The sequence below is a fragment of the Mytilus californianus genome, unplaced genomic scaffold (assembly GCF_021869535.1).
Source record: "Mytilus californianus isolate M0D057914Y unplaced genomic scaffold, xbMytCali1.0.p SCAF_11, whole genome shotgun sequence".
Lineage (NCBI taxonomy): Eukaryota > Metazoa > Mollusca > Bivalvia > Mytilida > Mytilidae > Mytilus > Mytilus californianus.
This window is the reverse complement of record NW_026262593.1, coordinates 16,173,331-16,201,163: the sequence shown is the minus strand read 5'-3', so window position 1 is coordinate 16,201,163 and position 27,833 is coordinate 16,173,331. Positions and strand designations below refer to the sequence as shown.

General features: G+C 33.3%; 2 protein-coding genes and 1 long non-coding RNA gene across 3 annotated transcripts in view; all 3 read left to right on the top strand.

Moving 5' to 3' along the window:
* The first annotated feature begins 323 nt into the window (after window positions 1–323).
* Window positions 324–6,800, top strand: LOC127719666 (uncharacterized). Its single transcript, XR_007990446.1, has 3 exons — window positions 324–477; window positions 4,971–5,039; window positions 6,317–6,800. It is a non-coding gene; the product is annotated as an uncharacterized LOC127719666 (long non-coding RNA).
* A 15,272-nt stretch (window positions 6,801–22,072) lies between these two features.
* LOC127719662 (beta-1,3-galactosyltransferase 5-like) overlaps window positions 22,073–27,833 on the top strand; it is a 115,538-nt gene continuing 109,777 nt past the window's right edge. The window contains exon 1 of the mRNA XM_052225895.1: window positions 22,073–22,154. The gene's annotated coding sequence lies outside the window, so the exon portion shown is untranslated. The remainder of the gene's footprint in view (window positions 22,155–27,833) is intronic.
* LOC127719664 (beta-1,3-galactosyltransferase 5-like) overlaps window positions 23,389–27,833 on the top strand; it is a 38,098-nt gene continuing 33,653 nt past the window's right edge. The window contains exon 1 of the mRNA XM_052225896.1: window positions 23,389–23,450. The gene's annotated coding sequence lies outside the window, so the exon portion shown is untranslated. The remainder of the gene's footprint in view (window positions 23,451–27,833) is intronic.

Sequence of the window (27,833 nt, the reverse complement as noted above, 5' to 3'; positions counted from 1 at the left end):
AAAATTAGTGGGAAAACAATAAAATACGACACTGAGTTTTGAAAAAAAAGTTTTTGATTGGTCTTGAAAAAATATATATTTTTTTTTTAATAAAGATGAAAACAAGTTCTTTGTCGCAAGAAAAAAACCAATGCCCCCTTTTTAGCCACACACACACACACACACACACACACACACACACACACACACACACACACAGATGAATGGAGTGGCTCATGTAGGGTCACAAGGTTACATTTTTAAACTTCCTCAGGTCGCCCAGTCTCATAAAGCAATTTTGACTGGCATTGTTTTTTAGTCAAATTATATTTTTACAGGTCAGGTTGCAAAGTGGTAGGTCGGATTTGACCATGTTGACAACGGTCCTATAGCTTTTGTCTTTGGTATAGATAGAGCTTGTTACATTGGCGAAGTGTGCTAACCCGAATAATACAGTCTTTTTTACGCTCACTATCGCTCACTACAGAATTGGAGACGGTAAGGGTTTGCATTATTCGAGTTACACCGACAATCTAAACAAATTTAAATCTATCTTGCTTCGCTAATTTTTTTCATTTGACTTAACATTAAACTTTATTGAGTAAGGTAAAGGGTTATTTTCGTATAACGTGTTTGGCATTTTTATTTCACATGTTTTTGTGCTTGAAGCTCATTATTCGCCGTGTTTCGGGCAAGATGGTGAAAAATAACGTGAAAGCTGTTTTAAAATATTGTTTTCCGTTTATTGTGAAGTGGCCATTTTATTTCCCTTTCGTCCTTGCACACAAAACCCCTTTTACGACCCTCTTTTTTATCAACTTAACACTATAGTCCTATGATATATTTATGAGACTGCGTAGATTCATATTGTTTGCATTCAACGTGTTTTATGGGATTTTGTTTTATTATCAATGCTGAACGGTCGTGGTTCACCATTGATAGTAAAAAAAAATCCGAAAAAAAAAACGTTGAATTCAATCGATATGAACCTACAATGTACGTTATATTATAAGACTGACACCTACCGCTAACTGTGCTGGGACTGTACGTTATATTATAGGACTGACACATACCGCTAACTGTGCTGGGACTGTACGTTATATTATAAGACTGACACATACCGCTAACTGTGCTGGGACTGTACGTTATATTATAAGACTGACACATACCGCTAACTGTGCTGGGACTGTACGTTATATTATAAGACTGACACATACCGCTAACTGTGCTGGGACTGTACGTTATATTATAAGACTGACACATACCGCTAACTGTGCTGGGACTGTACGTTATATTATAAGACTGACACATACCGCTAACTGTGCTGGGACTGTACGTTATATTATAAGACTGACACATACCGCTAACTGTGCTGGGACTGTACGTTATATTATAAGACTGACACATACCGCTAACTGTGCTGGGACTGTACGTTATATTATAAGACTGACACATACCGCTAACTGTGCTGGGACTGTACGTTATATTATAAGACTGACACATACCGGTGTGCTAACTGTGCTGGGACTGTACGTTATATTATAAGACTGACACATACCGCTAACTGTGCTGGGACTGTACGTTATATTATAAGACTGACACATACCGCTAACTGTGCTGGGACTGTACGTTATATTATAAGACTGACACATACCGCTAACTGTGCTGGGACTGTACGTTATATTATAAGACTGACACATACCGCTAACTGTGCTGGGACTGTACGTTATATTATAAGACTGACACATACCGCTAACTGTGCTGGGACTGTACGTTATATTATAAGACTGACACATACCGCTAACTGTGCTGGGACTGTACGTTATATTATAAGACTGACACATACCGCTAACTGTGCTGGGACTGTACGTTATATTATAAGACTGACACATACCGCTAACTGTGCTGGGACTGTACGTTATATTATAAGACTGACACATACCGCTAACTGTGCTGGGACTGTACGTTATATTATAAGACTGACACATACTGGTGTGCTAACTGTGCTGGGACTGTACGTTATATTATAAGACTGACACATACCGCTAACTGTGCTGGGACTGTACGTTATATTATAAGACTGACACATACCGCTAACTGTGCTGGGACTGTACGTTATATTATAAGACTGACACATACCGGTGTGCTAACTGTGCTGGGACTGTACGTTATATTATAAGACTGACACATACCGGTGTGCTAACTGTGCTGGGACTGTACGTTATATTATAAGACTGACACATACCGGTGTGCTAACTGTGCTGGGACTGTACGTTATATTATAAGACTGACACATACCGGTGTGCTAACTGTGCTGGGACTAGATATACATTTAATATTATGTTCCAGTACTGTTAGGTTCACAGTCATATATTTGCCTGGCTTGTAACAGGGACTTTCTATACTAACTGTTAGTATAGACTGTCCCTGGCTTGTAAGTATGGTACTCTGCTCAGCAACTGGTGCGTGATTAGCAAATCAAATAACTTGTAGCACTGAAATACACAAATGTATACCCTAATTCAGGAGCACAGGTCTGCCTAAACCATAAATAACTGAGAGATTAATATGCAAGTTTGATAATTGACCCAACTCTGCTTATTGATGTACCTGTAATTCAGATTTATATTTATTTGTGAGACCACCGACACTATTTATATTTACTCAAAGAAAGGGGTTCTCCGTTACTGAGAAAATGTCACTCTGAAAAAAGGTATACTGTTGACTATCAATTTGCATGAATACATATGTCGACTCGTTACCCCGGACTACTGCAAAAGACAATGATTCAGTTCACTGATTTAAATTGAATATGGGTTCGGTTAAACCCCTCTCCCCCAAACAAATAAGTCAGAATTAATTTAAGGTACATCTTTTAGCAAATATGGTCATACTAAGTCTACGATGACGACCATTTCATTTGATATTTAGAGGCAGTGAAAGGGGATGGGATGGGGTGGGAGTGTCGAAGGATTTTTTGTGGATTGGCTATTCATTTTCAACTTCCTACCAGAGACCAAGGATTTGTATATAGGAAGGCAAATCCTTGCAGAGACGTATAGTGGCTACGCATGCTTTTTTTCCGAAAATTATTTTTATTATTGTACATCTGTTCATCTTATCTTATGCAAGGTTATTCATGTTCAACTCTTACCTCTTACTTGAAATATATTTACTGTTCATTTGGGGTGCGTCTAAATACTGCAAAGGACTACTTGTTGCACTAGGTACTAGAAGGGGTGCTAATATATGTAAACAAATTTCATATTATGGTAGAGATTGATATTTAATGCATAAATTCCAATTTTTTATCGAAAAAAAATCACAAATAAATGAATAATTGAACATTGTTTAGGCACATGCAGGTTTTTCTAGGATTTTGCTGAAAATCAGTGAACAGTAAGACGTGTGTCAAATTATAACTGATTACACTGTTATCTTAAAAAAATGAAAAAATAATTACTTGCATAAGAAAATAACCAGACGTTAGATATGTTTAGCATAAAAACACTAAGGGTTTTATTATTGTTTTGAAATATTTTTTTTTAATTCAACATCTATAGTTTGAAATGTCAGTTAATTTAATGATAAAGCATAGAAAATTGTTAAGTGTTTTTGTAAGTAAAGAAAAATGTATGTCACGAGAGAAAAAAAGCACTCACTTTTTATGATTGGTCATTATCTGAGTGGGGGCTAAAATTTGGAGACCTTGGCCTAACTGCCATAAACAACAGATGACAAACAGCAATCAGTGGATTCAACATTTGATATGTATGAAAGACGATGATGGACACAAAATGATTGCACTGAATAATTTCAACTACCTCAAGATATCCCAATATTTACATACTTGAACTTGTCTAAGGAATATATTTCTGGACAAAAACAAATTCCGTATGTTTAGTATTGTTTACTGTACCAACAGACAACAGACGCCAAGTGATGGATAAAATTGTATATTGTTTAGAACAAAATTAGATTGATTGATTGTTGGTTGTGTAACGTCCAGTGGCAAACATTTCATGCATATTCAGGAAGAGAAGTCGTTTCAGAAATAGATAATGAAGTATAAAGTATTACAAATGTTTAAATGTTCTCATCATTCTGGTAAAGGGATATTTTCTAAGCTATTTAAATTTGTACGAATCATATTTTTTTCTGACAAAATTATATGTTTTGCTCTAAATTAACACATATGATTCTGATAATATTAAGAACATTGCATGTCTGACTGGCAGGTTTCATCTTACCTAGACCTCATTGTCATGGTTTATTGGATAAGGTTTACTTTTTGTGGTTGGTCTTTTTCTCAGACACTATAAGAAATAAGGTCACTGTATGTGGTGTATAGAATGATTGTAAGGTGTACATGTCTGACTGGCAGGTTACATCTTGCCTTTACTTCATTTTCATAGTACATTGGACAAATGAATGTTTAGTTTTTGTGGTTTGGTCTATTTCTCGGATACTGTAAGCAATAAGGCCATTATATTTGGTAAATGGAATGATTTTAAGGTGCACATATCTGTTTGGCATGTTTTATATGACCTTGACCTGATGTTCATGGTTCATTGGTCAATGATAAGTATTCATGGTTTTGTCAGTTTATCACATACATTAGGCAATAGGTAAATAATATTTGGTGTATATAACGATTGTAAGGTGTGCATGTCTGTATGGCAGATTCATATAACCATGACTGCATTTCATGGTTCTTTGGTCATGCTTTTTTTTGTTTTATCATTTTATCAGATATTATAAGCATAGGTCTACTTTTTGGTAATGGAATGACTGCAAGGTGTCATATAAAAATAAGATGATGTCTGTCTGGCAAGGTTAATATTAATGTGACCTCATTTCATAGAACATCGATAGTATTAAACAGCAAAAATGATGAGCAAGACAAGATATATAAATGAGCCAAAATTGTCAGTTGCCTTCTCATAGTAGTTATTGTCATTAAATAATAATTTTTATCCTTTAATGTGTAGGGAAAGAACAATAGAAAATAAAGGGAAATTATCAACAAAAGATTTACAGAAGTCAACAAAACCTAAATGGTAAGTCCACTTCTATAAAAGTTATTGCCCTTGAATGATACTTATTATGAAAATAGGGAGATGTGGTATGATAAATGAGAAAACTATCCACTAGAGTTCAATTAAGTGGATGTAAGCAATGCAATGAGTTGATACAAAATGTAGAGGCCAATGATGACCTTTAGATAATGAGAAAACCCATACCCTATACATGCTATAGTCATCTATACAAGGCATCACATACAAAATTTGAAACAATTCAAACTTCAAATATTTCGGGCTAATTTATAACAAAACAGTTTATGAAAAACATATATGACAGATATGAACCAACATCGACCCCTGAACTATGAACAGGCTCCTGATTTTGGACAGGCAGAAAATGGCCGGGTTGATATAAAAATAAGATGTGATGTGATTGCCAATGAGACTTTTCTCCACTAGAGACCAAATGACATAGAAGTTAACAAATATAGTTCACTGTACAGCCTTCGACAAAGAGCAATACAGATACCGCATAGTAAGATAAAAAAGGCAATGAAATAACAAATGTAAAACGATTCAAAGGCGAAAGATAAGTGCCTGATTTTTTCACAAAACAATAAACCCAAAAAAATATGATATATAGCAACAAATGACAATCACTGAATTACAGGCCTCCGACTTGGGACAGACACTTACAAAATGTGGCATGGTTTAACATATTTGCTGGTGCCAAACCATCCCCTAACCAAGGAAAGTGGTTCAAGTGTCAGTTCAATACAAAAACTACAAAAATCAATTGAAAAGAGCTGTTTTCTGCTCTTTGGTCAGGTTGTTGTCTTTTTGATACATTCTTGTTTCCATACTCAATTTTATTAACTCATCAGAAAGCAACAAAGCCGAAAAACTGTTACCAAAAACACAGACCGGACGTGGCTGGAAATTTATTCTTCCCCTATACCAAAAAGGACTCAACGTACAGATCATTTAGTACTCACAGATACTGACAGCTAATTTAAAGCCAAAAACAACTAATAAAAAACATGTTGTGAGCACTCAACCCACTCTAACCTGGGACAGTGGTTTTAATAACAGCACAACATTTGAACAAACTGTAAAAAATTTGTTGCAATTGGCTCAACTCAAAAGATTGCAACAAGGCACAAACACAACTTATATAAAAACAATAGACACAAAGCACTTACATAAGATTACTTACAACTAATATTCAAAATGCTTATAAACATGATAAAATAGCCTTTTTATTGCTGTATTTCTCTCCATTTATAACCATTTTGAGTTTTGTGTATTTGTAGGTCAGACATCTTGGTTTTCATGATCATCAACAGGTCAATACTGAAGAGAAAACTTAAAGTTGAGATATTTCTACATTCTGTGCTTTTTTTAGTAATGTGAAATGGAATGTGTTTGTTTCCTACAAAAGAAATAGGAAATTTCAACAAAATGACTATAAACAAAAAGGAGTCCTATCATAGATGCACAAAAACATAATCGTGTAAATGCAACAACATAAATATTAATTGAAAGAAGGAACAAATAAAGAAATAATGAGTATTTTGTTGTCCAAATGAACAATTGTGTTGTCCATCATTTAGATCGCTTCATCCAATAAAGATGTACGGAGGAAGATCTTTGAAGAAAAAAATGCAAAAAGTGTTTTCTCTGAGAATTGTAGGAATAATTCTAGTGGATGGAACAATTTATTCGATTGACTCTTATATAGTGGATTGAAAAATTGTACACAGCAAGCTGAAACAAGAAAACTAAAACTTAACATGAAAAGTGTTTATTAGGTCTTTCCACTTTTCTGTGGAAAGACCTATTGGTTTTCTTCTGATTATTAGGGCTTTCCACTTTTCTGTGGAAAGACCTATTGGTTTTCTTCTGATTATTAGGGCTTTCCACTTTTCTGTGGAAAGACCTATTGGTTTTCTTCTGATTATTAGGTCTTTCCACTTTTCTGTGGAAAGACCTATTGGTTTTCTTCTGATTATTAGGGCTTTCCACTTTTCTGTGGAAAGACCTATTGGTTTTCTTCTGATTATTAGGGCTTTCCACTTTTCTGTGGAAAGACCTATTGGTTTTCTTCTGATTATTAGGGCTTTCCACTTTTCTGTGGAAAGACCTATTGGTTTTCTTCTGATTATTAGGGCTTTCCACTTTTCTGTGGAAAGACCTATTGGTTTTCTTCTGATTATTAGGGCTTTCCACTTTTCTGTGGAAAGACCTATTGGTTTTCTTCTGATTATTAGGGCTTTCCACTTTTCTGTGGAAAGACCTATTGGTTTTCTTCTGATTATTAGGGCTTTCCACTTTTCTGTGGAAAGACCTATTGGTTTTCTTCTGATTATTATTAGGTCTTTCCACTTTTCTGTGGAAAGACCTATTGGTTTTCTTCTGATTATTAGGGCTTTCCACTTTTCTGTGGAAAGACCTATTGGTTTTCTTCTGATTATTAGGGCTTTCCACTTTTCTGTGGAAAGACCTATTGGTTTTCTTCTGATTATTAGGGCTTTCCACTTTTCTGTGGAAAGACCTATTGGTTTTCTTCTGATTATTAGGGCTTTCCACTTTTCTGTGGAAAGACCTATTGGTTTTCTTCTGATTATTATTAGGTCTTTCCACTTTTCTGTGGAAAGACCTATTGGTTTTCTTCTGATTATTAGGGCTTTCCACTTTTCTGTGGAAAGACCTATTGGTTTTCTTCTGATTATTAGGGCTTTCCACTTTTCTGTGGAAAGACCTATTGGTTTTCTTCTGATTATTAGGGCTTTCCACTTTTCTGTGGAAAGACCTATTGGTTTTCTTCTGATTATTAGGGCTTTCCACTTTTCTGTGGAAAGACCTATTGGTTTTCTTCTGATTATTATTAGGTCTTTCCACTTTTCTGTGGAAAGACCTATTGGTTTTCTTCTGATTATTAGGGCTTTCCACTTTTCTGTGGAAAGACCTATTGGTTTTCTTCTGATTATTATTAGGTCTTTCCACTTTTCTGTGGAAAGACCTATTGGTTTTCTTCTGATTATTAGGGCTTTCCACTTTTCTGTGGAAAGACCTATTGGTTTTCTTCTGATTATTAGGGCTTTCCACTTTTCTGTGGAAAGACCTATTGGTTTTCTTCTGATTATTAGGGCTTTCCACTTTTCTGTGGAAAGACCTATTGGTTTTCTTCTGATTATTAGGGCTTTCCACTTTTCTGTGGAAAGACCTATTGGTTTTCTTCTGATTATTAGGGCTTTCCACTTTTCTGTGGAAAGACCTATTGGTTTTCTTCTGATTATTAGGGCTTTCCACTTTTCTGTGGAAAGACCTATTGGTTTTCTTCTGATTATTATTAGGTCTTTCCACTTTTCTGTGGAAAGACCTATTGGTTTTCTTCTGATTATTAGGGCTTTCCACTTTTCTGTGGAAAGACCTATTGGTTTTCTTCTGATTATTAGGGCTTTCCACTTTTCTGTGGAAAGACCTATTGGTTTTCTTCTGATTATTAGGGCTTTCCACTTTTCTGTGGAAAGACCTATTGGTTTTCTTCTGATTATTAGGGCTTTCCACTTTTCTGTGGAAAGACCTATTGGTTTTCTTCTGATTATTATTAGGTCTTTCCACTTTTCTGTGGAAAGACCTATTGGTTTTCTTCTGATTATTAGGGCTTTCCACTTTTCTGTGGAAAGACCTATTGGTTTTCTTCTGATTATTAGGGCTTTCCACTTTTCTGTGGAAAGACCTATTGGTTTTCTTCTGATTATTAGGGCTTTCCACTTTTCTGTGGAAAGACCTATTGGTTTTCTTCTGATTATTAGGGCTTTCCACTTTTCTGTGGAAAGACCTATTGGTTTTCTTCTGATTATTATTAGGTCTTTCCACTTTTCTGTGGAAAGACCTATTGGTTTTCTTCTGATTATTAGGGCTTTCCACTTTTCTGTGGAAAGACCTATTGGTTTTCTTCTGATTATTATTAGGTCTTTCCACTTTTCTGTGGAAAGACCTATTGGTTTTCTTCTGATTATTAGGGCTTTCCACTTTTCTGTGGAAAGACCTATTGGTTTTCTTCTGATTATTATAAGGTCTTTCCACTTTTCTGTGGAAAGACCTATTGGTTTTCTTCTGATTATTAGGGCTTTCCACTTTTCTGTGGAAAAACCTATTGGTTTTCTTCTGATTATTATTAGGTCTTTCCACTTTTCTGTGGAAAGACCTATTGGTTTTCTTCTGATTATTAGGGCTTTCCACTTTTCTGTGGAAAGACCTATTGGTTTTCTTCTGATTATTAGGGCTTTCCACTTTTCTGTGGAAAGACCTATTGGTTTTCTTCTGATTATTAGGGCTTTCCACTTTTCTGTGGAAAGACCTATTGGTTTTCTTCTGATTATTATTAGGTCTTTCCACTTTTCTGTGGAAAGACCTATTGGTTTTCTTCTGATTATTAGGGCTTTCCACTTTTCTGTGGAAAGACCTATTGGTTTTCTTCTGATTATTATTAGGTCTTTCCACTTTTCTGTGGAAAGACCTATTGGTTTTCTTCTGATTATTAGGGCTTTCCACTTTTCTGTGGAAAGACCTATTGGTTTTCTTCTGATTATTATAAGGTCTTTCCACTTTTCTGTGGAAAGACCTATTGGTTTTCTTCTGATTATTAGGGCTTTCCACTTTTCTGTGGAAAAACCTATTGGTTTTCTTCTGATTATTATTAGGTCTTTCCACTTTTCTGTGGAAAGACCTATTGGTTTTCTTCTGATTATTAGGGCTTTCCACTTTTCTGTGGAAAGACCTATTGGTTTTCTTCTGATTATTATTAGGTCTTTCCACTTTTCTGTGGAAAGACCTATTGGTTTTCTTCTGATTATTAGGGCTTTCCACTTTTCTGTGGAAAGACCTATTGGTTTTCTTCTGATTATTAGGGCTTTCCACTTTTCTGTGGAAAGACCTATTGGTTTTCTTCTGATTATTAGGGCTTTCCACTTTTCTGTGGAAAGACCTATTGGTTTTCTTCTGATTATTAGGGCTTTCCACTTTTCTGTGGAAAGACCTATTGGTTTTCTTCTGATTATTAGGGCTTTCCACTTTTCTGTGGAAAGACCTATTGGTTTTCTTCTGATTATTAGGGCTTTCCACTTTTCTGTGGAAAGACCTATTGGTTTTCTTCTGATTATTAGGGCTTTCCACTTTTCTGTGGAAAGACCTATTGTATTTGTTCTGACTATTAGGGCTTTCCACTTTTCTGTGGAAAGACCTATTGGTTTTCTTCTGATTATTAGGGCTTTCCACTTTTCTGTGGAAAGACCTATTGGTTTTCTTCTGATTATTAGGGCTTTCCACTTTTCTGTGGAAAGACCTATTGTATTTGTTCTGATTATTAGGGCTTTCCACTTTTCTGTGGAAAGACCTATTGGTTTTCTTCTGATTATTAGGTCTTTCCACTTTTCTGTGGAAAGACCTATTGGTTTTCTTCTGATTATTAGGGCTTTCCACTTTTCTGTGGAAAGACCTATTGTTTTGTTCTGATTATTATTATTATTTTCTTCCGCCAAATTTTATTCTCGCGTAACATTTTTGTTTCGCAATATGTCGCTAAGATATTTCTTATATAGTATCATACAGTTTATGAGCTTTTTATTTTCACCCATTCTAAGCCGAACAATTTTCTTTGTAAGAGTTATCTCCCCAAACACTGTTTTCCTTGTGACTACATCTACACCGTAACGGCAACAGAAAGCAACAAATTTATTTTATAAAATTGCTCGTTATATCCTTCGCATGATTTGTCCTATTTTGACCGAAGCGATATGAACACTCCATATGAGAGTTATTTCCCCTTATGCATGTGATATAAGTAATATGCATTTCTAACTGGTAAACCATAAGTGATAGAGACCTAGGGTCTTTTGATTTGAGGTCCTTGGTCCAAAAAAAATAAAATTAGGTCAAGGTCAAAGGTCAAGGTCACATTCTAAATTTTGATTTTGGCTTATTTTTACTTATTTCCAAAAAACTTACAAGATATCGACAAAATATTTTTACTAAATTGTAAGTTGCGACATGTCGTAACACATGAATTTTGGTTGAAACGGTACGTTGACCGTAAAAGAGAGTTTTCTCCCTTTTTATATTTAAAATTACATGTATGGTGGTATAACTCATTTACCAACTATAATAAAGACCTAGGGCAATATGATTAAAGGTCCTTGGTGTATGACCTTGAAATTGAGCTCAAGGTCAAAGTTAAATTTGATGTTCTAGATTTTGACCTTTGCTTTAACTTCATATTTAAACACGATAAAGCCATGGGACTTTTTTTATTAGGTTGCAATTTACATGACCTTGAAAAGCCAACCGGAAGTGACCTTGTGTAAAACGGAAATAGCTTTGTTTTGTACTTATTTGATGTAAAGTGTAATATTGAACAATATATTTTTGGAATCAGTATCAAGTAAACTATCAAATAAAAGCGGAAGTGACATATCTCAAACCGGAAGTAACAATTTATCTCCTTTATTTAGAAAAAAATGTATAGAAACCATATATTTTTGGAATCAGTTTACAATAAGCTATCATTTGATGCTGGATATGATATTTCAAACTGAATTTTCAGTTCTATTTCAAAATTGATCTGTATGGGTGGAAAGACCTTCAATTGTTCTCTGAACAATTGGTTTTTATTTTTTTTTTTTTTTCTTCCGCCTAATTTTGTTCTTGCGATAAATATTTGTTTCGCAATATGTCGCTTAGATATTTGGTAAATGATATCGAACAGTTTATGCGCCTTTGAAATTTACCCTGCGAAACCAAATAATTTTCTTTGTAGGAGTTATCTCCCCGAACACTGTTTTCCTTGTGCAAGCATCTCCTCCGTAACCATAAAAGAAAGCGACAAATTTATTTTACCAAATTGCTCGTTATATCCTCAGGATGTTTTGTCTAATTTTGACCGAAGCGATACTTAAACTCCATATGAGAGTTATTTCCCCTTCTGTATTTGACATAAGGGATATATAAATGTATAGCATGAATGGTAAGTGATAGAGACCTAAGGTATATTGATTTGAGTTCCTTGGTTCATTTAAATGAAATTGAGGCCAAGGTCAAAGGTCAAGGTCATTTTCTAAATTTTGACTTTTACTTGTTTTTTTATCTCCTCTGTCACTTTTAAAATTACAAATTAAAGAACTAGTGCAAAATGTTTGCTTAATTGTGATTAAGATATGATACATTTGGTCTGAAATAATCCAATGATATCTTATATGAGTTATTGTCCCTGAAATGATTCAATTTAAGGTTAATTGATTATTACTCCAACTTGGTACTTGATAAAGCCATAAGATCTTTTGCAAAATGTTGGGTGACATATGACCTTGAAAAATGTCAACCGGAAATGACCTTGAGTGAACCGGAAGTAGTAATTTTTGCACTTATTTCATGTAGAAGTACATAGAAACCATATATTTTTTGAATGGTCATACATTAATCTATCATTTGAGACTGGAAGTGATATTTTATAAACTGGAAGTAGCATATTATCTCCCTTATTACAGGCATAGGTATATATAAACCATATATGTTTGGAATCAGTGTAAATAAAGCTATCATATGAGACCAAAAGTGACATTTTCTAAACCGGAAGTAGCCAATTATCTCCCTTTTTACAGGCAAAAGTATATATAAACCATATATTTTTGGAATCAGTGTAAATAAATCTATCATATGAGACCGGAAGTGACATTTTCTAAACCGGAAGTAGCCAATTATCTCCGTTCTTACAGGCAAAAGTATATATAAACCATATATTTTCGGAATCAGTGTAAATAAAGCTATCATATGAGACCGGAAGTGACATTGTCTAAACCGGAAGATGACAATCATCTCCCTTATTTCAGGCAAAAGTCTATAGAAACCATATGTTTATTGAATCAGTATGAAGAAACCTATGATTGGACGCCAATAGTAGCTTTGAGTAAACCAGAATTAGCTTCTCATCAATTATTTAGAAAATTGATGTGATAATACCTTCAATTGTTCTTTGAACAATTGGTTTTTAATTTTTTTTTATTTCTTCTGCCAAATTTTGTTCTTGCGATAAATTTTTGTTTCGCAAGATGTCGCTTAGATGTTTCGTATATGATATCGAACAGTTTATGCGCCTTTGAAATTTACCCTGCCTAACCGAATACTTTTCTTTGTAGGAGTTATCTCCCCGAACACTTTTCCTTGTGTGTGCATCTCCTCCGTAACCGTAAAAGAAAGCGACAAATTTATTTTACCAAATTGCTCGTTATATCCTCAGGATGTTTTGTCCAATTTTGACCGAAGCAATACGTAAACTCCATATGAGAGTTATTTCCCCTTCTGTATTTGACATAAGGGATATATAAATGTATAGCATGAATGGTAAGTGATAGAGACCTAAGGTATATTGATTTGAGTTCCTTGGTTCATTTAAATGAAATTGAGGCCAAGGTCATATGTCAAGGTCATATTCTAAATTTTGACTTTTCCTTGTTATTTGATCTCTGTCACTTTTAAAATTACAAATTAAAAAATTAAAGAACTAGTGCAAAATGTTTGCTTAATTGTGATTAAGATATGATACATTTGGTCTGAAACAATCCAATGATATCTTAAAGGAGTTATTGTCCCTGAAATGATTCCATTAAAGGTTAATTGATTATTACTCCAACTTGGTACATGATAAAGCCATAGGGTCTTTTGCAAACTGTTGGTTGACATATGACCTTGAAAAAAGTAAACCGGAAGTGACCTTGAGTGAACCGGAAGTAGTATTTTTTGCACTTATTTCATGGAAAAGTACCTAGAAACCATATATTTTTTGAATGATCATAGGTTAACCTATCATTTGAGACCGGAAGTGACATTTTATAAACCGGAAGTAGCATATTATCTTCCTTATTACAGGCATAAGTATATACAAACTATATATTTTTGGAATCAGTGTGAATAAAGCTATCATATGAGACCGGAAGTGAAATTTTCTAAACCGGAAGTAGGCAAATATCTCCCTTATTTCAGGCAAAAGTATATAGAAACCATTTATTTATTGAATCAGTATGAAGAAATCTATACTTTGACGCTTTTTATAACTTTGAGTAAACCAGAAGTAGCTTCCTATCAATTATTTAGAAAATTGATGTGGAAAGACCTTCAATTGTTCTTTGAACAATTGGTTTTTAATTATTATTATTTTTTTTTTTTTTTTTCTTCCGCCAAATTTTGTTCTTGCGATAAATGTTTGTTTCGCAATATGTCGCTTAGATATTTCTCATATTGTATCGTATGGTTTATGCGCTTTTAAATTTCACCCTGCTAAGCCGAACCATTTTTCTTTGTAAGAGTTATCTCCCTATTCACTGTTTATCATCTGTGTGCATCTCCTTCATAACAAAAAAAGATATCGACAAAATTCTTTTTACAAATTGTTCGTTACATCCTCAGGAATTTTTGGCTAATTTGGATCGAAGCGATTCGATGAAATTTTATAGGAGTTATCTACCTTTATGAAATAAATTTGTCGTTATGTTTTTGTTACACATAAACTGTAAGCCGTATAAACCTATAGTCTTTTTATTTAAGGTCCTTGGATCATAACTTCGAAATTGAGGTCAAGGTCAAAGGTCAAGGTCATGTTCTGAATTTTGTCTTTTGCTTGTTTTTGCATTTCTCCGATATTTTTAATGTTATATATTAAAGAACAAGTGCAAAATGTTTGTTATATTGTGATGAAGATATGATACATTTGGTCTGAGACAATCCAGCGACATCTTATTGGAGTTATTGCCCCTGAAATGTTTTATTTTAAGGTAAATTGATTATTACTTCATATTGGTACATGATAAAGCCATAAGATCTTTTGCAAAATGTTGGGTGACATATGACCTTGAAAAATGACAACCGGAAGTGACCTTGAGTGAACCGGAAGTAGTCATTTTTGCACTTATTTCATGTAGAAGTACATAGAAACCATATATTTTTTGAATGGTCATACATTAATCTATCATTTGAGACCGGAAGTGATATTTAATAAACCGGAAGTATCATATTATCTCCCTTTTTACAGGCAAAAGTATGTATAAACCATATATTTTTGGAATCAGTGTAAATAAAGCTATCATATGAGACCGAAAGTGACATTTTCTAAACCGGAAGTAGCCAATTATCCCCCTTTTTACAGGCAAAAGTATATATAAACCATATATTTTTGGAATCAGTGTAAATAAATCTATCATATGAGACCGGAAGTGACATTTTATAAACCGGAAATAGCCAATTATCTCCCTTTTTACAGGCAAAAGTATATATAAACCATATATTTTTGGAATCAGTGTAAATAAAGCTATCATATGAGACCGGAAGTGACATTTTCTAAACCGGATGTTGACAATTATCTCCCTTATTTCAGGCAAAAGTCTATAGAAACCATGTTTATTGAATCAGTATGAAGAAACCTATGATTGGACGCCAATAGTAGCTTTGAGTAAACCAGAATTATCTTCTCATCAATTATTTAGAAAATTGAAGTGGAAAGACCTTCAATTGTTCTTTGAACAATTGGTTTTTAATCTTATTAAATTTGCAAATATGAACATAATATTATGAACACCACAAATGGTATAAAATTCAAATCGATTGCATATTCAAGTATTGCAATGAAACAATAACAAAGAAAACTATATCTCGTGAAAAGAGTAAACTATAAACTGTGCTTAGCAAAAAACAAAAGAGCTATGTCAATTGGACATGCTTTGATACTATATCTGCCCTTGAATTTTTACTTGATAACATTTTTGTTCGCTTTGGAGATTCCGTATATCGTCAAGTTATCGGAATTCCAATGGGGACTAACTGTGCACCACTTATTGCGGACCTGTTTTTGTATTGTTATGAGTTACAATTTATGACTAACATCAGCAAAGATCCATCGAAACAACATCTGATACAAAAATTTAACAGTACTTTTACAAAGCACAAACATGTCAGTATTCACCTCAAAAGCTAACAAAACCTTTAAACAGACTTATTAAGAAGGGATATAGTTACGATACTGTTGTCAGGTCATTAAAGATTGCATATTTTGGCTTTAATATTGATTCACTTATAGGGTCTTTGCATCGGAATTAAACCTTTCAAATGAAACGAAAGTGACATTTTGAAAACCGCAAGTTGCAAATTATCTCACTTATTCCAAGCCAAATTATATAAAACAACATATTGTTATCAAAACATACGGGAGCGTATTAGGGTCATCCTTTTTTATTTATTTTTTTTTTCAAATTGTCGACTTTTATCTTGGTATTGTCTACTTTATTCTTGGAACTGTCGACTTTAATCTTGGAATTATCAACTTTGATCTTGGAATTTCCTATTCTAATCTTGAAATTTCCAACTTTAATCTTGGAATTTCCAACTTAAATCTTGAAATTTCCAACTTTAATCTTGGAATTATAAACTTTAATTTTGGAATTTCCAACTTTAATCTTGAAATTTCCAACTTTAATCTTGGAGTTATCAACATTGAACTTGAAATTCCAACTTTATTCTTTCGACCCTCATTAGTCCGACTTTCATTAATCGAGTGTATCTCTGCATTGAGAACATCGTGACTTTTGGCTCATTGGACTCTCGGCTCGACCAAACAGTGCACTTCAGTTTGATGTGCATTAGTTTACTTTTTGTTGGTGATTGCTATTGTAAACATCGATTCACATCCGCCTATTCAGCAATAAAATTACAAATGGATATTTAAATTTTGACATTAAAGGGGGAAAGGGGGAGGGGGGGGTTTACTTCGAAATTTTTTATGGTAGGGTGTGCCATTTTGCCTAAAAAAATGTACCCATTGTTTTATATAACATTCGGTAATATTTGGTACCTATATTTACAAATAAAAATATACAAATAATGACCTTTACTTATATAAAATATTTTAATTTCAAAATGCATAGATTCAGGGACTTTTAGCCCCTGATTGATTCAAAAACCACAATTGGCCATTAATATAAGATTTCCAGTAACATATTTATATAAGATATATAGAACATACCCCAAATCAGTATAAAGTTACGAGAGAACAATGCATACCAATATAGAATGTCATTAAAAAGTAGTGTCATATATATATAAATACTCGCAAAATTATGACCCATATTTTTGGCATATTCACGTATACCCATTTATAGGAAGTTACACACCTTTTTCGTGGATATTAAGCTACGTGAATCTATGCAAGATTGTAGATACACGTCTATTTTTCTTTAACACTTCACAAAAAAATTAGCCGCGAAAATAATTATAAGTAGATTAAGTATTCGGAGACATACAATAAACTATTGGCTAGAAGTAAAATATCAGTCATTTCCAAGATAAATGTTGATAATTCAAGTGGATAATTCCAATATTAAAGTTGATAATTCCAAGATTAAAGTTGAAAATTCCAAGATTAAAGTTGAAAATATCAAGATTAAAGCTGGAAATTTCGAGAATAAAGTTGATAATTCCAATATTAAAGTCGACAATTTGAAATTTTTTTTTAAAAAGTATGCCCTAATACGCTTCCGTAAAAACAATATAATGAAAGCTATCATTCGACAGTTGTCATCAAATAGCCCATTTCTATGTATGTTGGTAGATATAAGAAGATGTGGTATGAGTGCCAATGAGACAACTATCCACCCAAGCCACAATTTGTAAAAGTAAGCCATTATAGGTCAAAGTATGGCCTTCAACACGGAGCCTTTGCTCATACCGAACATCAAGCTATAAAGAGCCCCAGAATGACTAATGTTAAACCATTCAAACAGGAAAACCAACGGTATAATCTATATAAAAAACGAGAAACGTTTTTGTAGCAGTTCAGTGTTTATGTTGTTCCGTTGTTTTCCTCTTATAATTGATGTGTTCCCTCGGTTTTGGTTTGTGACCCGGATATGTTTCAAATAAATCGGTTTATGACTATTGAACAGCGGTATACTACTGTTGCCTTTATTATTCGACACTTGACACCGGAATTGGCATTTGTGTACAATGGAAGTAGCCAATCATCACTCTTATGAAAGAGGAACTATATATTTTTGGAATCAGTGAAAATGAAGCTTTCATACGACACCGGAAGTGACTACTTCAAAGCTGAAGTAGCTGATCATCTCCATTATTTCGCAGAAAAGCACAAAAAACTATATGTAAGTGGAATGCAGGTACGATTAATAGACATTTGCGGAAACTAGGTCTATACCTAGGGTTACACTTAGACTTACGATTACAGTTGACGAAAAACAAGGGGTCATCTCAAAATAAGAAAATAAACCCAATTGATATAGATATAGTAAAATGTAAAGATATTTTTTTATCATGTAAATAAGTCTTTTCGACGACACACAAATGCAGAAACGTATGGTCATAACAGATGTGAACGCCACAAAGTCCCCATAACTTTGTGTGTGTTTTTTTTAATTCTCCGAATGCGTGTTCCACCTCTACTCTATAGTGTGTAATATGTCTATTTAATTTTCTACACTTCCTCTGCATAATCTGGGGTTTGTCTCATGTCAGGTGTCAATACTGGATATCTGTTCGGATATATTTTGTCGCCTAGCAAAAACAGCTCGGTCGTGAAAGGTAATTCTTGTCCTATATTTCTTATCAACATATATTGCTGATGACAAAGAAATCCGCACTCAACATAACATTTCCTGTCTTCGTTCAATACTACAACTTAAGTGTAAATGCAGTGACAATGTCTGTGTTCTGGGAAATACTATTCTAAGACTTTTAGTTCCGTTATCGGCCTTAAAATTTCCGTCGATAGCCCTACTGCAAACGGAAGTTTTGGCCACCCACCTTGTAAGTTCTTCCAATCATCCAGTGAAAGACGGCCAATAGATAAGACGGTTATATGTTTCTTGAAATAGGTATACATGTATGTGTTTCATCTTTTATAGTCGAAACACTAAGGTCAACTATTTCTGAAATCAGATGACAAGACGGGTAACCATAACATAAAAGAAGAATTCTGTTTTCCAGGGAAAGCTTATGATCCCGACCGGTTCTCTGTCTGAAGAGACCATTAACATCGGCTACAATTTAAAGTAACGTTTCAGGAGTTTCACATGTAAAAAGAATATCGTTTGCTTGCAATCAAGTGATCACATTTCCCTATTCCAAAAGTATACGTCATTGCCTATAATATTTCCCTGATTATAAAAGATTGGTTTGTCGTTGGTCATGCTAGGACTACCAGTGTTAGAATCAGATGGCGAATGAAATGTGTACCTTAAATCTGGTGGAGTCTGCATCAGGGCAGGTAGTGCTGTCATGGTTAATCTGTGTTCTTCGTCCATAACGGGGAAAAATAAAATAAATGCACGAAATACAATTATTATTTATTCATTTTTCCGTATTAATAGTTCCACTCGCTTTACAAAAGCGGGCGATATATAGTAATTGGAAGTCGTACATCTTTTATACGATTACACTCTTGTATCCGCAAATGCTCCTTAACCGACTTAAATAGTGTGTGATTTTTTTTTAACAATAACTTTTAAATCTTTCCAAATAATGTAAACGGTATTTTTCTACTATTTTTGACGTTAATGATTCATGTAGTAAATATCGCGTTGGCGATTTTTTTTAAATATCAGCTTATAATTTATTCCTAATGAAATATGAAAATATCTCGTTATAAATGATGTGTGATGTGTTTGATTAAGATTCGGATTCAATCAATATTCGTGTGCATTCAAATATCTTTAAAAGCAAAGATCATTGAAGTCAAGAATAATGTAATATAGTTTTATTTAATAACATATAACTACTTTATTTCTAAAGAAATAAAAAAAAAATCTAAAATAGGGTTGACAGACATCCGTGTACTTTAAAAGACAACTTGAGTGCTTTAAGAATATTTAAACGAAGTTCTTGAGAGTCTATACTTTTAAATTCTTGATTTAGTTTAAAATGAAATGCATGTATTTTCCGATTTTATCAAGGGCGAGGTTATACGATACATCAGAAACACAAATAATATAAATGATTTAGAACAAATTCTTTCACAGTTCAAATTGAACTTGATTAAGAGGCAATACAAGGAGGAAGAGATAGATAACTGATTAAATGAGGTGAGAACAAGGGATAGGAAATTTCTATTGAGAAAAAAATTCTAAAGAACAAAAAAAGGAAATTCCTTTAGTTTTATCTACCAAATACAATCCATGCATAAGAAAACTGGGAAAATATATCATCAAACATTGGCACATATTACAAAAAGATGTGATTTGTAATGAGACATTCACAGAGACACCTATCATAGCATATAAAAGGCACAAATATTTAGCAGATCTACTAACAGCAAATATAAAATTAGAAATTAGGAAATATAGGATAATCCCTGATGATGGCGGGCCTATATGTAAAACCCATTTTAGAATATATAAAAATGCCGCCGAAACACTAAATTAGTGTAGGATTGATGCAAGCAATAGATATAAATTTATCCAGTGATTTTCCAGAATATATTAAAATACCCTCAGGAATGAAGTATGAGTAACGGTTGATATGAATTACATAAGGATGTTGGAATATGTTGATGTTGGGTTCCATTTTTATTTTCATTTTAATGATTCGTGTAGTAAATATCGAGTTGGCTATTTTTTTTTAAAATATCAGCTTATAATTTATTCCTAATGAAATATAAAAATATCATGTTATAAATGATGTTTAATGTGTTTGATTACGATTCGGATGCAATCAATATTTGTGTGCATTCAAATATCTTTAAAAGCAAAGATCATTGAAGTCAAGAATGATGTAATATAGTTTTATCTGAAAACATATAACTACTTTTTTTTTAAAGAAATTAAAAAAAAAATCCTCGTTTTAAAAAATGTTTGACTTGCATTAAATCTAAAATAGGGTTCACAGATATCCGTGTACTTTAAAAGACAACTTGAGTGCTTTAAGAATATTTAAACGAAGTTCTTGAGAATCTATATTTTGAAATTCTTGATTTAATTTAAAATGTACTGCATGTATATGTTTAATGCAGCTTATATAAAAAAGAAGATGTGGTATGATTGCCAATGAGACAACTCTCCACAAGAGACCAAATGACACAGAAATTAACAACTATAGGTCACCGTACGGCCTTCAACAATGAGCAACGCTCATACCGCACAAAAATCATATTAAACGTAAAAACCACGAAGAGCCACTGGTCTGACAAGTGTTTCAAACTGGTCCGAGTTGTCTTTCAAACTGGTCCGAGCTGTCTATAAAAGTGGTCCGAGTTGTCTTTAAATTTGCCCGAGTTGTCAAAGTCCGATTTGCCTTTGGGTCCGAGTTGTCCAGATTTCACCTGAAGCTGCCAAGATGCCATTTTTTATCGATATTTCTTTGAAATCCCGTTGTTCAACTATAGATAAACTTCATAGGAGTTAGTCTTTGTTTTGAACCGACGGTTTATAATTACACTTTGAAACCACCCAAGATTTAAATGCTACCTGTAAGTCTAATTGTAATCCTAATCGTAGGTGTATGACAGTTTCCGCAAATGTCTATTTATCTTCTATTTTTCTTTTTGTTTACGATGGTTACTTTATTGTAAATAAAAAAAATAATGCATTTCTGTATATATAAACTCATCATAAATACTAGGCTTACAAAGTTTTTACGCCAGACGCATGTTTTGTCAACAAAAATCTCATCTGGGACGATAAGGTTAAGAAAGATCATATAAAACCTTTTAAAATATCAACATGTAGAAAAGACCTTAAACAACTTTAAACAATTTCCTTTTTAATTTTTTTTTAAGTCTTTCAAACTAGTATGTTCCCAATTGAATTCATTTCGTCTACAAAAGACTAATAAGTAAGCTCGAATAAAAAAAGTTTTCAAGGCCAATAAAGTACGAAGTTATTTGTAAATATTGAGAAAACAAAGGCGTATAGATTGCACAACAAGGCAGGGAATTTTTTAATTAAATGTAATATGAGTGACTCTTTTGTTAATTCAGCTGGTAATGCAACTATCATATGACATAACTGGCATTTTGTCAGTAGAGTCTAAAGTAATTTTCAATCGAAGCACAAACAACCTTTGTGTGGACATACCATAAAATAACTAAAGGCCTAATAGGTAAGTACAATATTAATAAACAGACATGGAAAAGTAAACATCAATAAATGGAATCAACTTTCAATATGTTAACGCAATACACTTTTTTTGTTTCTAATAACACACTGACATCTTTAATAGTTATTTTTTTATATTGAAAATTATGTACAGTTTGCCTCTTTAGAGTAAACAATATGTTGTCTTCTTGTCCTTTTCTGACGTATGAAATGACTCTGAAGTACAGACGAAAATATTACAATTTTGAATGAATCTATAGTACGGAAGAACGTTTGCTCTATTTTTGAAAAAAAAAAGTTATTATCAGGATGCTTCCCTGAATTTCAAAATGATTACAATTAAAAAGATAGAAAGTAAAAAAAAATTCAACTGTTATTAAAATAAAGTTAAAATGTATAAATGATACTATAGTCACAGTATGTTGCAGTATAGGTTGGTCCCCTCCGTAAAATATTCAGTATGCCTTCGGAATATACAAATATTAACATGTCAAATAACGGTCGGATACCAGTCTAGTTGCAACATTATATGAAGACAGAGAACGTCATTGACGTCATAGAGGCCAATTTAGTGCTAAAGTTAAGAAAAGATTTAGCAAAGTAATGATCCGAACACGTTCGAGGGAGAAAAAAATCGAACATGCTTGGGAGGAATAATATTGGATATGTTTGGGTGATATGTGATTTCAAAGACACGTCTGAGGGAAATGGACATGTTTCGACAAGGTCGACACGTTTAAAGGGTTTGACATCTTTTTAGACAGTTATTCATATATAAAAGCACTGCAGTAATTTATAAAATGACATCATATAAAAATGTCTGATTTATACCCTGCGTCATATTCTCACAGAACAAACATCAGTTTGGGTTTTTACGATTCGTAATGGTTAAGCACATGTCAGGACGAGATCATTTGAATATAAAGTTTAATTATAAATCCATTTTTGTTTGCAGGATGAGGTTACCCTATCATTGGTCTTTCTTCGTTTTGATTTGCATTTTTGACTCCAATGTTTGTGCTATTTACACATCGAATAATTGAACAAATATATCTTTCTTTCAAATTTGTATAAACCGATAGTTAGGCTTGTATTGCAATTACTGTATTTTATATGTAACAATATGTTTCAATATTGCATATCAAAACACAATATGTCATGCAACATTCATTGACACGTAAAGCTAATTCTAATTTCGACGTAACATGTTAATAGATTTTAGTAACATGATATTTTATACCATAAACATCGATTAAAAAAACATTTAACAATCGATTACCTGTTGAAAAGGGCCTGAATGGTGAGTATTTTAGTCAAAAGTTTATGTTTTGAAAACACACTTTTTTTTCAAAACATTAACTTTCAAATACATTAAATGATTTGACAAGTGAGTACAGTCAAACCTGTATTAAGCCGTCACTCTTGGGAAGTATCAAAAGTGACCGCTCAAGAGCGGTGACCTTTGAAATGAGGTTCCAAAAAAAATTTGAATCCGAGATCGCCTATGGTCGGGATCGGGGCAAATTGTTTTAGTTTTTTCAATCGGTAGAATTAAAGTTTTTGCGTCAATGAAATAATAAAAAAAAATGGCGGATTTCGGCGCTGTAAACGTCAGAAAACATTCAATTTTTTTTTTAAATATTAGTTGAGAAATAAGTCGGTGATACGGTTTTCAATGGAAATTGAACGGAGTGGAACACGAGGAATTCACAAATTCACCTCCCATTGCAGAATAGGTTCCGATTTTCATTTCGACTTCGATTCTGAACACATTTATTTTTCAGCAAGATTATTTTGGTAGTTTAAAACATTAAAATGACCGTTGTTAAAAGTCGAAATAAAGATTTCGTGCAACAAATAGGTGACCGCTGACCGCGTTAGACAGGTAACCGCTGGTTTGAGTTAAATTATATAGAGAAAACGTTTGGGAGGGTCTGAAAGTGACCGTTAGAGGCAGGTGACCGCTGAAACGAGGTGACCGTTAAGGCATGTTTCACTGTACATACATTGTAAATCTGAAGCGATTGCTGATTTCTTTTACTCTAAGGATTGGTATAGCATAAATTTTTTTTCGACTCAAAAAGAAAAGTATGGGGGTTCGAGTGTTTGTGTAAAATATTTAACAAAGGTAATACATATTCAAAATATGTTTTTGTAGAAAAAAAACTAAGATTAGAGTTTAGGTTATTTCCGTTTCTGTTTTTCTACTGACTTCATAAAAATAATTTAAACCCACCACATATTCATTATATCTGTATCCCTTGTGTTAAATTTGACTCTTGTTCTGATTATCAACCGATGGTGCACTGATGAATTGAGAACAATAATAAAGTTACACTTCTTATGATGAAGGTAACAAAATCAAAAGTATGTTTCCGCCGGTAACACAAAGCAGTGTCGAACCCACACTCATATTTATCTAAAATGTTATCAATCAAACTATGTTAACCAAGAATACATGCATTTCCATATTACGTTGATTTCAGTATTGATCGAGAATTATTAGAAGCTTGTTATATTGCTATGTGAAAAATTAGCTGCATATTGAGAAAAAGAAACGAAGGAATCGAGTGCATAGAAAACTCAAATATCTTCAGATTCACAAATTGTCAGAGTATTATTACACATAGTCCATAGTCCATAGTCCTTATCATTGTACAAATTCCTGAGATCTTTCTAGAATTGCTCCAACTAGGTTTTTGACCAACCAATGTCACGCGAACTTCAAATTTAAAATACTTTTTTAAACATTTCAAAATAAAGTCCAGATCTGTTGTGTTAGAATATATCTAATCACTCAGAGGATCTTTTGAAAAAGTACACGGATGTCTGTGAACCAAATCCTAATTTTGAATTCAAAGCACGAAAAATCATTTCTCAAACAATGAAAATATAAAACATTTCATTAGAAATAACGTCGTTATCTGATATCAAATAAAAGTACATAGATCGTATCGAAATTTACGGCCTCCATAAACAACAACACTGCCTAATTAGGACGGGATGTCCCGTTTGTAATAAGGTTTTAAGAAGAAGTGGCAAGAAAAACTCCCAAACCAAATATGTGTAACTAAGCAAGAAAATTTGACGTCTTTTTATAATTTTGACTATGAAGAACTGAGATTAACAGGTCAGGAAAAGGATAAACCTGCTAAGAATTAGAGAGACAAATTTATCTGATGTTGCCATTTAAGTCGAAGAAAGAAGTAATATTTTGCTCTGTAGGTATCTTTTCGGGGGCCTGTTCAGACTAAACAGGCCAATTGTTTATATGGTTCAGTATCTCCTTTCCATAGTGCTACACAGACATATTTTTTATAGTGATGTTCTTTATCGTCACGTACAAAAATTAATCGTTAACGTCAAATACAGATATGGAATTACCGTTAACGTTAAATGAAGATATTTTAAACTTACTGTTAATGGTTTGTAACGTCACAAAGGTCCTAAGTACGACACTCATATACCTAAAAAAACATACGGTAATGCATATTTGAACGTCTTTTAATGCTCTGTTTTAAATCAATAACTCTCTGATAATACTTATTTTTCAAACTTTTCTTGGAGGGACGACACTACCATCCAAGTCATAACAGACGCTTCGATGCGCATATGATTCCACCGTGCCAATTAAGAGATAACTGTATTGTATTTGAAGCTTTGCGGACGTCCATCGGTAGTTTTACTGTCGCAAATTTAGTTTACCTGGCGACGCGTAGATAACAGTTGACGCTGGAAGCATACCTATGACGTCACCTAGTTTTGGGGCCAAAGAAGATAACATCTTTTCGCGGAATTTTCTTTAATGAGAATTTTACACTGAAATAATGATTGAAATTGAATTATGTACTTGTTTTGCATTAGAATAGAGATAACTGTATTGTATTTGAAGCTTTGCTGACGTCCATCGGTAGTTTTACTGTCGCAAATACCCGTTTACCTGGCGACGCTTAGCGGAGATACATGATAATAAGCCGACATTTTGAATTGCTGAACGTATTGACTTGTAATTTCTACAATAATAAGGAAAAAACTCACATGTTGTACCTAGAAATCTTCTTTTTATCAAATTTTATTACATTCTGAAGCGGTCAAGAAGCCAAAAAACGCCCGGTGTTTACGTTTGACGCCGGGAGCATACATATGACGTCACGTATTTTGGTATTATTCTAAGATTAAAATTCCGCCAAAAGATGTTTTACGCTTACTTAAACGGGTATTTGCGACAGTAAAAGTACCGATGGACGTCCGCAAAGCTTCAAATACAATACAGTTATCTCTATTCTAATGCAAAACAAGTACATAATTCAATTTCAATCATAATTTCAGTGTAAAATTACTATTAGAATTGTACGCTAACTATCATTTGCGACAGTAAAACTACCGATGGACGTCCGCAAAGCTTCAAATACAATACAGTTATCTCTATTCTAATGCAAAACAAGTACATAATTCAATTTCAATCATTATTTCAGTGTAAAATTACTATTAGAATTGTACGCTAACTATCATTTGCGACAGTAAAACTACCGATGGACGTCCGCAAAGCTTCAAATACAATACAGGTATCTCTATTCTAATGCAAAACAAGTACATAATTTAATTTCGATCATTTTTTCAGTGTAAGAAAATTCCGCCAAAAGATGATATCTTCTTTGGCCCCTAAAATAGGTGACGTCATAGTTATGCTTCCGGCGTCAAACGTAAACACCGGGCGTTTTTGGCTTCTTGACCGCTTCAGAATGTAATAAAATTTGATAAAAAGAAGATTTCTAGGTACAACATGCGAGATTTTTGCTTATTATTGTAGAAATTACATGTCAATACATTCAGCAATTCAAAATTTCGGCTTCCTTAGTTACAGACAAGGAGATAGAGAATTGTACGCTAACTATCATCCAATCAGAACCATTGATACAAAATAATTGCTTTAGAATTAAGAGAAATGCACAATAAATGTTGCAGTGCTTCGTCCCTGTAATATATCTTTGTTGTACCTGTTGCAGATGTTACAGTTTTGTTAGGTAGAAGGTACCGAAAATTCCCCAAATATTAAACTCCAGCGCCCGTATGCATTAAACATCTTAAGTGTTCCTTCAACTTAGATTTCAATAAGAATGTCCTCAGTTAATTTCTCGTCCAATCCAATTGCTTGAATTTGTCTTTTAAGTTTCATAGTACATACTTTTTCCGTGTACTAAGTAACTATGCATGAATGACCACAAGGGTAATATTGCATTGTATCGTAATCAAGATATTAAAAGCAAAAACTGCCACTCGCTATTTTGGGGAAAAAAATGCTGTGTCCCAAATTAAAAAAAAATGTTTTTAATTAGTTTACACATTTTTTTTTTATCTGTCCTGCTATTAAAATCTTTTGTATGAATTAGTACTGTGAAACTTTGCGAAGGGAAATTAAGGCAACTTGATGTGTTTTTTTTAAGCTTTCTTAAGGAAATTGACCGATTTCTTCATGAATTGAAAAACCGTGATAATGTCTGAAGGAAACGTGATTTATTTTGTCATCTTACCATGTTAAGAAATAAATGTAGTAAGACACCACTTTATATCAATAAACATACCTACACCAGTAGCTACCATCTTTTGTATTCTGGAGTCATGGGCATTTTAAAATCACATATGCTGCATTTATAGATTAATGATATTAAGGTAAACCACTGTC